Source organism: Anguilla rostrata, chromosome 11, assembly GCF_018555375.3.
Source record: "Anguilla rostrata isolate EN2019 chromosome 11, ASM1855537v3, whole genome shotgun sequence".
NCBI lineage: Eukaryota > Metazoa > Chordata > Actinopteri > Anguilliformes > Anguillidae > Anguilla > Anguilla rostrata.
In genome coordinates, this window is record NC_057943.1 from 38,974,702 (window position 1) to 38,987,490 (window position 12,789).

At 45.6% G+C, this 12,789-nt stretch overlaps 1 protein-coding gene across 1 annotated transcript in view; it reads right to left on the minus strand.

The window, feature by feature from the left end:
- The window catches only part of kcnc4 (potassium voltage-gated channel, Shaw-related subfamily, member 4), a 45,977-nt gene that overhangs the window by 31,309 nt on the left and 1,879 nt on the right, over window positions 1-12,789 (minus strand). The window lies entirely within an intron of this gene.

Below are 12,789 nucleotides of genomic sequence, written 5' to 3' on the forward strand. Positions count from 1 at the left end.
TTATAGTACCCATCCCCGGTATGTCTATTTAAAATCCTTCCCTGTTTAACACTGAAACACAGCAATGAGTCACACAGCAATCAATCTCCCCCCCGCTCCGGGAGAGCAGTGGAGGAAAGCTCCAGCACTCTGAGAAAAAGCCCAAAATGCGGCTCCTGTCCTGCACGCCCTTCCTCTTCCGCGGGGGAAGCACCAGACTGCGCCGTCTCCGAGGCCCGGGTCCACGGGGGAATTTACGTCCAATCGTCACTCAGTCCGCAATTAGCGCCTAATTCTGATTGGATCGTCTGTGGCTGGACATCAGGGAGACCTCGGTTGGCATTTTCCTCTGAGACCGGACAGCTGGAAGCTGGCGTTAAGTCATGTCATGCCGTCGGTTCGAGGGAAACAATTAACATCTCTGAGCCAAACGCGTAGTTACTCTGGCCGTGGAGATGGGCTGTATTTCAGCCCAGAGACCCGAGAGGACTTCTGACAAAGTCGTTCCGTAGGATCGCTGGGATCTCGCTTCGTGATCCTGAAGCCATTATCTAAATTAAACACTCCCAGAACGGCACACTGAACGGGAGACAATATAACACAGCGGCGATGGAAGGAATTTCCCGCCAGACCATCATCAGGGCAGTCACCATATCAGTCCATCGTTCAGAATCACATGCAATAGCCACCTCATCCTTCAAGGACCAGAGCAAAACCACCATGGTGTTCGTCCGCGTCAGGGATTACCCTGCAGGGGGCCAACGGCAAGGTAGTAAACAATTCCGTTATTTCATTACCCCAGCAAAACGCAGCACCACTCTGGGGTGAGGGGGTGAGGAGGTGGGGGGGTGGGGGGACAGACAGCAGGCACGTTGCACCTCTGAATGGTCAGTGACCCGACCCTCTCCCTCATAGCTTCGCAGCCTGTGATTGGGTGTGTAGACGCCGCAGGTGTGGAAGAGGCTCAGATAATGGGTGTGATGTAGTGCCTATTACCCACAGAAAGCAACCGGCGAGCTCCACATCACAATGCGAACCCTACTGTTACCCTTCACTGATTCTGACCCTTAAGCGAATCTGCCCCTTCACCTAATCTGCCCCTTCAACGAATCAGGGGCTGGGGGGGGGCTGATGAGGTCGATCACCGGAGCTGTATGTGAGACTCCCTAATGAAAGTTTGGGGTAAACAATTACAACATGTATACTCAATAGTAGGCAAGTATTCTCACTGGGACACAGCCCATGTCTCGTTGCTCACCGGCACCCTCTGCTGGTCACACAGGCCTTTGCGGTGTGCCTGCTCACTTCTGAAGTCACAGAGGAAACAGCCTTGAAAATACAGTTGGGCATTCGAAACAGGATGATCAGGGAGAAAAGGCAGCCTGCTATGGTCCGTTGCAACACACTTAGGCCATTCATTGGTCTTTGTTGTTTCAGAAAACCAAGTCTCATTGGAAAATATGTGAAGCACTGTTCCTCAGGGTCCCGCCCCCATTCTGACATCATCTGATAGACGACATGACAGGTGCACAGGTGGTTAAAAGGGTGTGTTATTATAGTTCTCTTTGATATCCTGATGCATGCAAAGTGACACACGTCATGACAGAATCTGGTGCTTTCTAACACCAAGCAAAGCTGTTAATGACACAGTTTTCTTATTTGTCTGTTTGTGTTATGACACCCCTGATTCGTAGCTGCAAGGCAATATTCAAACACAGCTGTGTCAAATCTAAAGACTAGGCTTGTTTCATACTGGAAAATTCTGGCTAATATTCCCAGCATCAGAGGCAAAACAGAACATTAATCTACTCTGACATCTCAGAGGAAAGGCTTGGACTCCCTCAGAGAAGCAATAAACCTGACAACATTATCTTGGTGATCTGGCATGTGTTTTAACTCCATGTGTTCCAGAATATTCTCAGACAGACACTTTCTTGCCATTCCTGTGGCAGAGACATTGAAAATAAACAAATTAATTGGTTGAGGAACACCAGCCCAAACCTGCACAGCCTACCACAGCACCCCACCTTTGAGGTTGACTCTCTGAAAGAGATCTGATTGGATGGAACACCATCAGCCCACAAAGTGGCTTTGTCCAAGGCTTCACAAACAGACCAATGGAAAGTCTAGGAGCATCGGTGGCAGCTGTTGATATGTGCGCATGTGCATTATGTTTTTACCATATGAAATGTTTCAGCCTTTCATACTGTATGGTGCAAAGACAAAAAATGCAAACCAATCAAACAGACTGACCAATCAGAGAGTGTGTGTGTGGGGGGGAGGGTGTCTGGATACAGGATATTAAGTTGGGATGGCAAGTAAGTGCTTAACAGCAGGCTGAGTTCATTTATAGTAAGCTGGTGAACATTTAGAAATATCATTGAAAATATATATATTTTTTTTTTTTAATGGCAGAATTTTGAAACTATGAGCATGGGTGCAAATCAGTAGACTTGTGGGGAACAAGGCTGTCACACAGGCTGTCCCAAGTAAGCATGACCTCATCTCTCAGTCAAAACAACCAAAAGCATGATGACATTCTGCCAAAACAAAAGCCAAGGTCTCGAGTCGACAATGCTGTTTTTGGAAAACATCCAAAAAAAGACCAAACCGCTAACCGACTCCTTTGTGCGTGCTGTGTGCTAAGGATATTCAAACATTACGGCTTGGGAATCGAAAGCACAGTATCTATGGTACTCCCAATACCACTTCACAATACTGCAAATATCAGCTCAATGAAAAGGATTGAGTTCTGTCAGGGGAACATTGAGGCACTGGGAGAAATCAATCAAAGGCAAATTCTGCACAGATATCAGGCTGTATCTTTTAACAGTAGTCGGTGTGTGGAACAGCTTGTCAGGTCATATTGTGCCGGTGAGGGCACTTTAATGGTACTTAAAGGGGTTCAGGCTTAACACAGTACTGGATACCCTCTAGACCGGTGTGTATGCAGGTTTCTGTTTCCACCAATTACCCCAGGAAAATGACCTAATTAGTTACCTACACCAACACTGGATAAGTTGCAGATTAGATCACAGTAAAACGCTCCATATAGGGAAACAAGAAGTCTTTGGCTGTCATTCATGCACTTATCAAGAAATGTAGGTAAAATGTCAGGCAGCATAAATGTTAGTGCGAAGTAATTAAGGCCAGAAGTTGGCATGAAAACCAGAAACAGACACGACCCTCGTTGCCCACCTCTGCTCTAGACTGTAGGCAAGCCTTGATGAGCTGAATGGTCAAACTCTAGTCGAGGCGGTGGGTGGGCAGAGCGTTCTCAAGTTCTCAGGGTCGAACGCTTTGAAAAATCATCTAGAAAAATGTTAGGGTTCAATTATTACGAGATTACATCAACAGGCAACGCAGATGAAGGAAGTGTCATCGACGAGAATTCATTTTGTTAACAGCCCTTCATCAGCTGCCACCACAACAAAGAGCCGTTCCCCCAGCCCCCATTTTATGCGTCCTTCCCATTGTGCGCAGAACTCAAATCGTCCCTGGAACAGCAGACAACTGCCTCGCCCTCGAACGACAGCTCTCGACCGGTCTCAACTGGCCCGACCGGCCTCGACCGGCCTCGACTGGCCCTTCTAGGGACTAATCACCATTTCACAGCACAAGACACACAAGGGCAAAAAAAGGATTTAACGTGAACGTTCCTGAACTAGCATGCTATCTGACCAGAACAAAAGGAACATTCTGGAAGGCAGTGAAGCACTTTTTTCTTTTTTTTGCCTCATCAAGGATAAACAAACAGGTTTAGGTCAAATCTCCCACACTGAACACAAGAGATGTGGTGTGTAAAGCAGACAGCAGTGCAAGAAACACAGCGCCAGAGGGCTCGATGTATTTAGCAGAAATAAAATATTAATTTAATCGTGCGCTTACATGCGAGTGTATAGTTTTTGCATACCGAGACTGATTTTTCATTTGCTTTCCTTTTCTTTTTGGACAATGAATGTTCACAGTGTGCAGATTCTTCTGCAATATTGCAGTTGGAAGCTTCAGAGATGCACCTGCTGCTTTTGATTGCTTCGATTGCTTTTGAAAGCCTTCCTGTTTCAGCTGGTTCAGTGCACGACACCTCGCGTCAATTACAGTGTGCTTAGCTAGAGTTTAGACCTGCAGACCACAGAACTACATAACAACTGGAAGGGCTATCCAAATCTGTGAAATAAGGATCAGACGTTCCAGTTGTAATACAGGTCTGCATCCTAGAGATTTAAACCTGAGGTTTAAACTCCAGCAAAGCACACTAACTGCTCTATCGTATGCCGCTTTAGCAAGCATGCTATGGGCACTGGATGGGCTGACAGGCCGAACAGCCAATTATACTTCATCCCTTTGTAGTCTGGATTCGATACCAGACCATGGGGTCCATTCACACATTGAAACAGTACAAGGATGAGCCACGCAACAGCCCAAAATCGTATAATTGTAAATTCTGGAATTGCTCTCTCTCTCGAGAACAGAAAGCCTTTGGAAAATGCAAAGTATGAATATGGCACTTGTGGGATGCCTCCTATAAACACGCCAAACCTGCGACAATGGCGGTGAACAGGTCAGATGCAAGATCTGTGTAAAGATCCCGATGATGTGCTCGTCTGACCTGTAATCAGTATAATCTGGTTTGGCCGGAGTTACACGGTGAACAGCATCACCTCTTAGCCTGCGGCTCCAGGCAAGGCATCACAGCGACAGCGTGAAGGCCAATCGGGTTACAGCGGATCGGGCAGGGAAAACGCGCAGGCAGAAAGGTCACCCTTCCCAATTCAGCAAGAGCCAGCACTCGCCCTGGGCCACGTTACAACCACAAAAGACCAGATCGGAGCTAGAACTGGCTGATAAAAAATTTAAAAAACACACTGGGATTCTGCCAAACACTTACAAACACTCACACTCCCTTTAACCTGTGGCACACACAGACAGTGACTTGATTAATGCCTTTGCTCCAGCTCTTGTGGGTGGAGGTTTGCGTGCCATGTTAAATGCACCTTTTGTTAGTCCCTTTGTACAAAAGCGTTGGCCAAATGCCCAAACGGTACACTTGCAAATTGTGACTCTTGAGTGACGCAGGATGTGAAAAATTAGGTAATAAAATTGGCATTAAAACTGATGCTACGATTATGGCTGATATCATGGCCTGATGTGATGATGCAACACATATGCAACAGATGGGCCAAGCATTCGATGCACCGCCGATGCTGCAAATGAACTAAATATATTTAAATATATTATTAAGTTTTAATATATCACATTTTTTTTCCCAGTCAAACTCAACAAAGCTGAAAGAAGACTCAGTGCCTCTCGAAGGTCATGCTGTCGGCTTAATAATAGAGCGCAGAGAAACTGAGCCTGGGTAGCAGGGCCCACAGACATGCAGGCACACCTCAGTGTTTGTTAGAAACTGGATCCTGCGGGAATCTGCTGTCTACTGGTGTCTCTCACGTACACCTCAAACGTGGTCACAGTTTGGATTTGTGATGTAATGCAAAAAAAGTAGGTATCAGTATCAGCATCACCAATATGGCCAGACAGATTTTGGCTACTGATACTGGCCCTAGAATTTCCATATCATACATTTCATGCAATTATTACTTGGATATTTGCATGGTACCGGAATCCGCGAATCACAAACGTCGGAGTGCATCGCATTGGCTGGGACAAGGTGATAACGCAAAATATTTAAAATATGCCGTCACTTTTTTTCCGCTCAACATCATCTTCGCCTTGAGGGGCGCAAGTAACTGTCGAAACACCACATAATATTTGTAAATTTGCGGATCACAGATTTGAACCCGACAGACACTGTGGGCGGCCTGTTCCCACTGTGATGTTGTGGGCATGGATAATAAACCGTCTTCCTTTGGAAGCCACAGAAACACGTCCAGACCCGAGGAGGAACTGCCCGCTCCCTCCTGCCACCTCTCCTCGAAACCCCCCCCCCCCCGCCCCCCCATCTCGCTTCAAAGGGTCTTGCCTTTGAGTGCCAGGCACTCTCGCTAGCGGTTCTCCCTTTGCCAATTAGCAGACAGCTGATTAATGGCGGTAAGGGCAGGAATTTAATGTGATAATTATGCTGGGGACGCTTAGACATGGATCACTCGGGTAACGTATTGCTCAAGCGACTAATGCTGACAGGCTCATCTGTAAAACCCACAGAAGACTCCACGGCTCAGACATGCCCACACACAGAGGAACAAACAGAGTGCCGACCGGGGCTGCGTCTCAGTCAGCCCCCTAACTACCGTGTCTTCAAAGTGCGTACCGTCTACTAAGCATATGGCATACTGTTTAGTGCTTAGTATGTGATGGGCTGTATGCAAAAAATTATCCTCCATACTATTTTCTATCTGGACTGTGGAAGGGTCGTAAGACGTTCCGCCCTTGCGGCCACACTCACTTGTCGTCACTGATGAAGAAAAAAAAAAATCTCATTTTGAAGCGAAGCTGTGTCATATGTATGCAACCAAAATGGTTGCTTACTTCCTGAAAAGTATGCTCCCAAAGACACTCAGCAAAACCCTGGAAATAAGATCCTGTCATCCTGGGAAGTACACTAGATTCAGAGAAAATTTTGCCCACTATATAACTCTCTTATCCAGTGTACTCAACAACCATACTCAAGAGTAAATAAGTGTGCTGATTTGGACTTGGCCCAGGTCTTCAACATGCTCTCATTTCCCTTAATCCCACAAGGTGGGCCTCTGTTACCCACAATCCCGCAGAGTACCTCCCTGTGTTTGGTTCCCTCCTGGGGCACTCCTGGTGCACCTCTGAGAAAGGTACTTAAGGGGATAGTTCACTAGCTGTAGTTTCTGACAACATGCCTGCTTTTACAATGGCTGGTATCAGGGCACCTAAAGGTCTGTGCTCTAAAGCAAGAAAATACACTTCATGCAACTCCCTAGCAATTTGCATGGTGACACTATGCCTCCAGAGGTGGTACAGCTTTTGGGTGCTCAAGTCCAGCCTGGGACTCTCCGCAGACAGCTGGCAGCCTGTGGGTACCTGGCTGGCTAATGAAAGAAAACCAACCTCAACCCACCCAATCCCCATTGGGCAAAGCCGACTGTGCCCCCCCCTGCTGGATCCCCAGCCACAGCCATTTACAGAGACTAATGAGGCTTGAGCCTGAGAGTGGGAGCTGGTCTGTGCTTGTGGCGAGTGCCCTACCTGACTGACCAACCAGGGGCCCCCACTTCTGAACCTATCACAATGCATCAGAAAAAGGCTTAGCAGAGAAATGAATGGAGGCACACTTGCCAATATAAGACTAGTATGCCAACTAGCAACAACAGGCACAGCATCATGGGGCAAATACAAATACAATCACCAGACTTCAAAACTGGTCTTCTTATTCCCCAAATTATCTTCAAATACAAGTGGAACACTTCCAACCAATGTCACATTCCTGCAGTCTGACATTTAGGTGGAATGGGAAGAAGGCGTTCTCCTTTCTCATCTGGAAGTAGCCAAGAACAATAACACTAATTGTGGTCATAAAACATTCCATTTGTAACTTCTGGTGCTGGTTTATAAGCTGAATTTTATGGGAGTAATAAATATTGCTAATGCTTGTTAGTAGCCTAGCTGCTAAAGACTCTCACCGTGAGAGCAGGCTTTGCCCTTTAGCCACTGGTTCACACAAAGGTGATGTCACCAGCTGACTTTGGCCGTGTCCAAATCAGCACACTTGCCAACTAGTGAGTATACAAGCTGTATGCAACTTGTACACTCAACAGTAGGCAAGTGCACAGATTCGGACATAGCCAGTGATGCCTGGAGCATGGAAAACGTTCTTCAGCCGTAGTTCTCATGCCGCGGGCAACAGGCATGCATAGCCCACCGCTAACTCAGGAGGCAAATTCCAAACCAGGCAGAAATATGGGTAAATATGCTAAAAATAAATCTATGAATAAACTTCATGAACAACAGTGGCGAAAGCCTCCACTTCTCAGGCAGTGCAATTCAACAATTCACCATCTATATGCTGACCAGACTGCTACTCCAATATGGGGCCATGAAAGAGGGCTCCTCTTATGGGCTGACTCTTTTTACGTGTAAAGTATCCTTAGCTGTGCAGCTTCAATGGACTCAATTGCTGCTCCACAAATGAAAACTCAAGCTCGCCTTACTGCACTTGCATACAGTCATACACATACATAGTCAGGATCTGGTGGCCATCTGATTTTTTGGAACAGAGACATCGCTCCCCCAGACGGCACACTGAGAAGAGAGACACAGCGACGATGTTGTTGCCCTGTTGCTTTTCTGTCTGTGGGAGGTAGCAGTGACCTAGCGTGGAGGTAGTTTGCCCATTGGGAAGACGTTGCAGCTCTGGCCATCACTTTGATACAAGTGAATCTTGGGAATCTCAATTATCCACCAGAACCTTTCCCAGAACTCTGCAGGCTCTTTTAGGTGCTTCTTAGAACACTGTAACCTGCCCATCCTGTTTTTGCATCAAAATAGTGGTTTGCATCTTGCAATGTAGCCTCTGTATTTATGCTCTTAAAGTCTTTTGTGGACAGTAGTCACTGACAGATTCACATCCGCTTCCTGAACACTGTTTTTGATCTGTTGGACAGCTGTTTGAGGGGTTTTCTTTATTATGGTTTCTTTGATAATCAACTATAGAGGTCTTTGGCCTACCAGGCCCTTTGTGATTTCTGAGCTCACCCGTTGCTCTCTCTTCTTACTTACGTTCCAAATAGTTCATTTTGTTTAGCCTAAGGTTTAGCCAACATCTATGACAGTTTTTTTCCCCATTTCTCAGCCTCATAATGGCTTCCTTGACTTTCATCGCAACAGCTCTGGTCCTCATGCGGACAAATACAAATAACAGACTCCAAAGGAAATCAAAGACTCAAAACTGAAAGCTCTTATACCTGCACTAAGGAAGCAATTGAACACACTCGACTAGTCAGAAAAACATGACACCATTTGTCCCAGACATCATGAATTATGACATTATGAAATGGGGGGCAGGGGTATTTTAAATTACTGTCATTTCTACATGCTGAAACCAAAAATTGTGGAGTTCAGAGACAAATCATATTACATATACAGTATATATATATATATATATATTGTCCCAAGCATGTTGGAGCTCACTGTTGGTATCTGCCATCATAATTTCTGTGTTTGCCAACTGTTGTTTATGCTGCTTGGACCCCAGGAATTGCTGCTTGCAGCTATATTTTTGCATTGATTTTTTACAAAGACACAGTCACCAGGATTTTTACAGAAAAAGAAAAAAAAAGGATTAACAAGACTCAGAGAATAAGAACACAACAGATGGCAGTGAGAGAGAACATCACAGCTGAGTCTTTTAGCTTCACAGGGCTGTAGCTGTTTACATATGTCCCATTGTCATATACAGCTGACCGGAAAAGTGAGGAGGTTGCCTTCCACACCATCAAAGCGGGATACAAGTGCATAAAAGCCTTAATGGACTGAGTCTCCCCTTCCTTCGCACAGAAGAAAGAATGATAAAGCTTTTCCGATTAAAAGCCTTTCAAATTAAGGGTTTCTATGTGAGGGCTTCTAATTTCAATGACTGTATGTTTAATACCATGCAATATGTTCTGTTAAATGCATCTGTTCAACTAACACAATTATCTGTCTCCTTGTTTGGAACATAAGTGTGCACTTAAACTGTCTTAACCTGCCTCTAGCACTGTTAATGAATAAATATGCATGTGTCAAGAAGTGTATTAAAACATGTTTCATTGTGCACAAGAAATTATTGGAGTTTGCTCTCTGTTATGGTACTCCTTCCAAATTGACTGGTTTTAGATGGTGTGGTGTGAAAGTGTGACTTGTTTCTTGGTTGCTTACTATTCTGTGTGAAACAAGTTATTTTCTGTTGTAACAGGGGATTTATACAACTTACTAATGAAAAGTCTAAATCTTCTGCATATCATTGGTGAACTTCAACTTATGTATACAATGTATTATCTGTGCCTTTTCTAGAATGGTGAATGTGCGTGTGCCCTGTTTTTACGCAGTATTTTTTACCCTTTTGCACCGTTTTTAATGTTGACTCTGAAATGAGATTTGTTTGCCGTTGAATGAGGTTGTCCTCTGATTATGGACAGACCCTTCTGGTCCCTTCTGGTTTGTATGAGCGATCAGAGATCTAGTAAGAATACCTAACACAGAAAAATGTGTTTTGCAAGCAAGTGAACTGTGCCCTTAAAACAGGCTTAACCAAAACGCAACAGCTGGAAGTGGGCCTGCGTCCAAAAGCAGGTCGCTAATGTGACCCAAAAGGGCCCAGACTGCTGTATACAGGCTGAAAGCTTGTGGCGCTGGACCCTGACTCCGACAAAATCAAGTAGCGATCTTCATTCAGCATTTAGCGGGACTATCCTAGCCAAGGCCCCAGTGTCTTACACCCTGACAGCGCAGGAAGGTAAGGCCGACAAAGTCGCCCTGTCGTGCTCCGTCTGCGGGTGGTACCGGCGACGTAGCATGGAGGTAGTTCGCCTACTGGGAAGATGTCACGGCTACGTCGCTTCGCTTGTGAAAACGCTGTTGCGTGTTATACTTCATACCATTTTGTTTGATACTTTCGACTAAAAATCTGATTCTATAGAACAGCAGCGGTAATAAACGTAACCGCGACATCTTCCCAACGAGCAAACTACCTCCACGCCACTACGCGATTACCTCCCACAGACGGAGCACGACAGACCGCCTGCATCGGCCCTATGTCGCTTTCCATAGTGTGCCGTCTGGGCAATTGCCAACAGCGTTGAGCACCTCACGCCCTTTCCTCATACTGTTCCCACGGACACTTCAGGAAGGCGAGAAATCAAATCTAACACACTGATACCACACAGAAAATGCATTAACGGTCAGCAGGATTTTTTGGATCAACAGTGGCAAAAAGCATCATGAAAATCACAAATTAGCAATAAACCCCCTTCTCCCCTTCGCAAAAGAAAATTGGTCCATAAATTCTCTGGATTCGGCGCTCCCTGTCACCGTGATTCTAAGCCTAAGGAGTTGCCAAAGCTGCTCTTAAATCCGTAATTGTCTCCCACTGACAGATGCGGGAGAGAGACAGTCGAGGCTACATGTACCGCCATCATCGAAACACCGGTTTCTGTTCTGTCCAATTCTCCGTCTCCCTTCCTCACATTGTTAGCACACGGGGACCCATTATGACGTGCACAAAAAAAGGGCGACTACAACAAAACTGACAGATAGCAGAGTCCCACTGAAGAACAATTTCTACCTTTATTTGACTGTGAACAAAAACCGACACGCAAGCAGAAGAGTGCAATTCAATGTCAGTCGCGAGTCATCGGAGCTGAACAGACTGGCGCCTGACTGGATTTTAACGGGAAACCAGCAACAGGTGAGGCTCAGTGCCCATGCTCTTGTGAGCGGTCTCTGATAGAGGTGTGTATTTACTGGTAGCACTGTTCTTCTCATTCTCCTCCGAGTTTGCTGGGAAAAGGCCTGCGCCCCTCACCCATCTTACACCTGTACCCGTCCCCACAGTCTTGCACAGTATCCTACAGCCTGACTCCACAGAGATGAGCCGTGACTGGTTATGAGCTGAAAGAGCTAACTATTCCACAGCTTCGCTTCAGAGAGCACTTTCAATCTCCACAGTAATCCGCACAACCCCGTGCTCTGCAATTACGCTGGGAATCAAACATCCCCCTTACACACACACACACAGCAGACGAACACACCCGCAATTAAAAGCATTCGTGCACTGGAAGGCACGTAGCCTACATACACACCGATTTCTCGTGACGAACACCCACCACAGTTCGCGACAGGTGAATTCCATTTCCTTCAATTCGGCCTGGCAGAATGCCACGTAATTGAACGGATCACTTTTCGCTTGCTTTTATAGGCCTACTCAATGAAAGGACCCCGCCTTCTAGACAGCACTGTGATTTATAATAAGATACTGGCACCAAAAACGTCTGCCGTACCTGAAAGCATAGTTCATCAAGCTATAAATAAAGACAGTGAGAGACGTAGCTGGGACACATTGCAGCCAGGAACTGATTTGTTGTGGTTGTTGTGCGAGGTAGCCTACTTTCTTTAAACGTGTTAACACTTCGCTTAAACGATACAATTGACTACCAAACAAGTTTTAAAATAGATGCAGTCGTAGGGTCATTAAGCAGTTTAGCCTTGCATTGAGAAATTAACGGATTCAATTTACTGCACGTCAATTAGTGACAAATTTGGTCGGCTTTCACAGTGCAGAGTCAATGACAAAAACCCCCGTTCTGTTAATGGCGAAGAACCCGTTTCTGAATGGAAAGTAAATTCTATTCAGTGGGTTATGCTGGGAGGAGCGCGTTCATTCATCTCACGCCAGGTAGCCTCAACGGCATCGCTTAATTCTCTTTCGTGTAGGCTACAGATCTGGAGCGACATTATACCGCCTATCATCTCTTCATTACTAATAATGTAACTTAGACAATGGCACGATATAATTATATTTAATAATATTAAATAATTTATGGGCTCATAGTGAATCCTTTTATAAATATACATACGGACGAAAAGCAACGCTATTGCCGTGAGTGCATTAAAACACTCACAATCAATAAGTCATTTCAATGATAATCCACTTTTAGCACGCCTGCGTTGTTTCCAATGGTAACCCAAAGAGGAAAGAGGCTCGTCTGCGCCTCTCCCTGCCTCTAAGCAAATCACTCACGAATAGCCTACCTGATCTAACATTTTAAATACAATAATAATATGTATGACATTTCCGTTACAGCAGGGTAAACGCACAAATCAGTTCGGCAGCTCCACAATACGTTA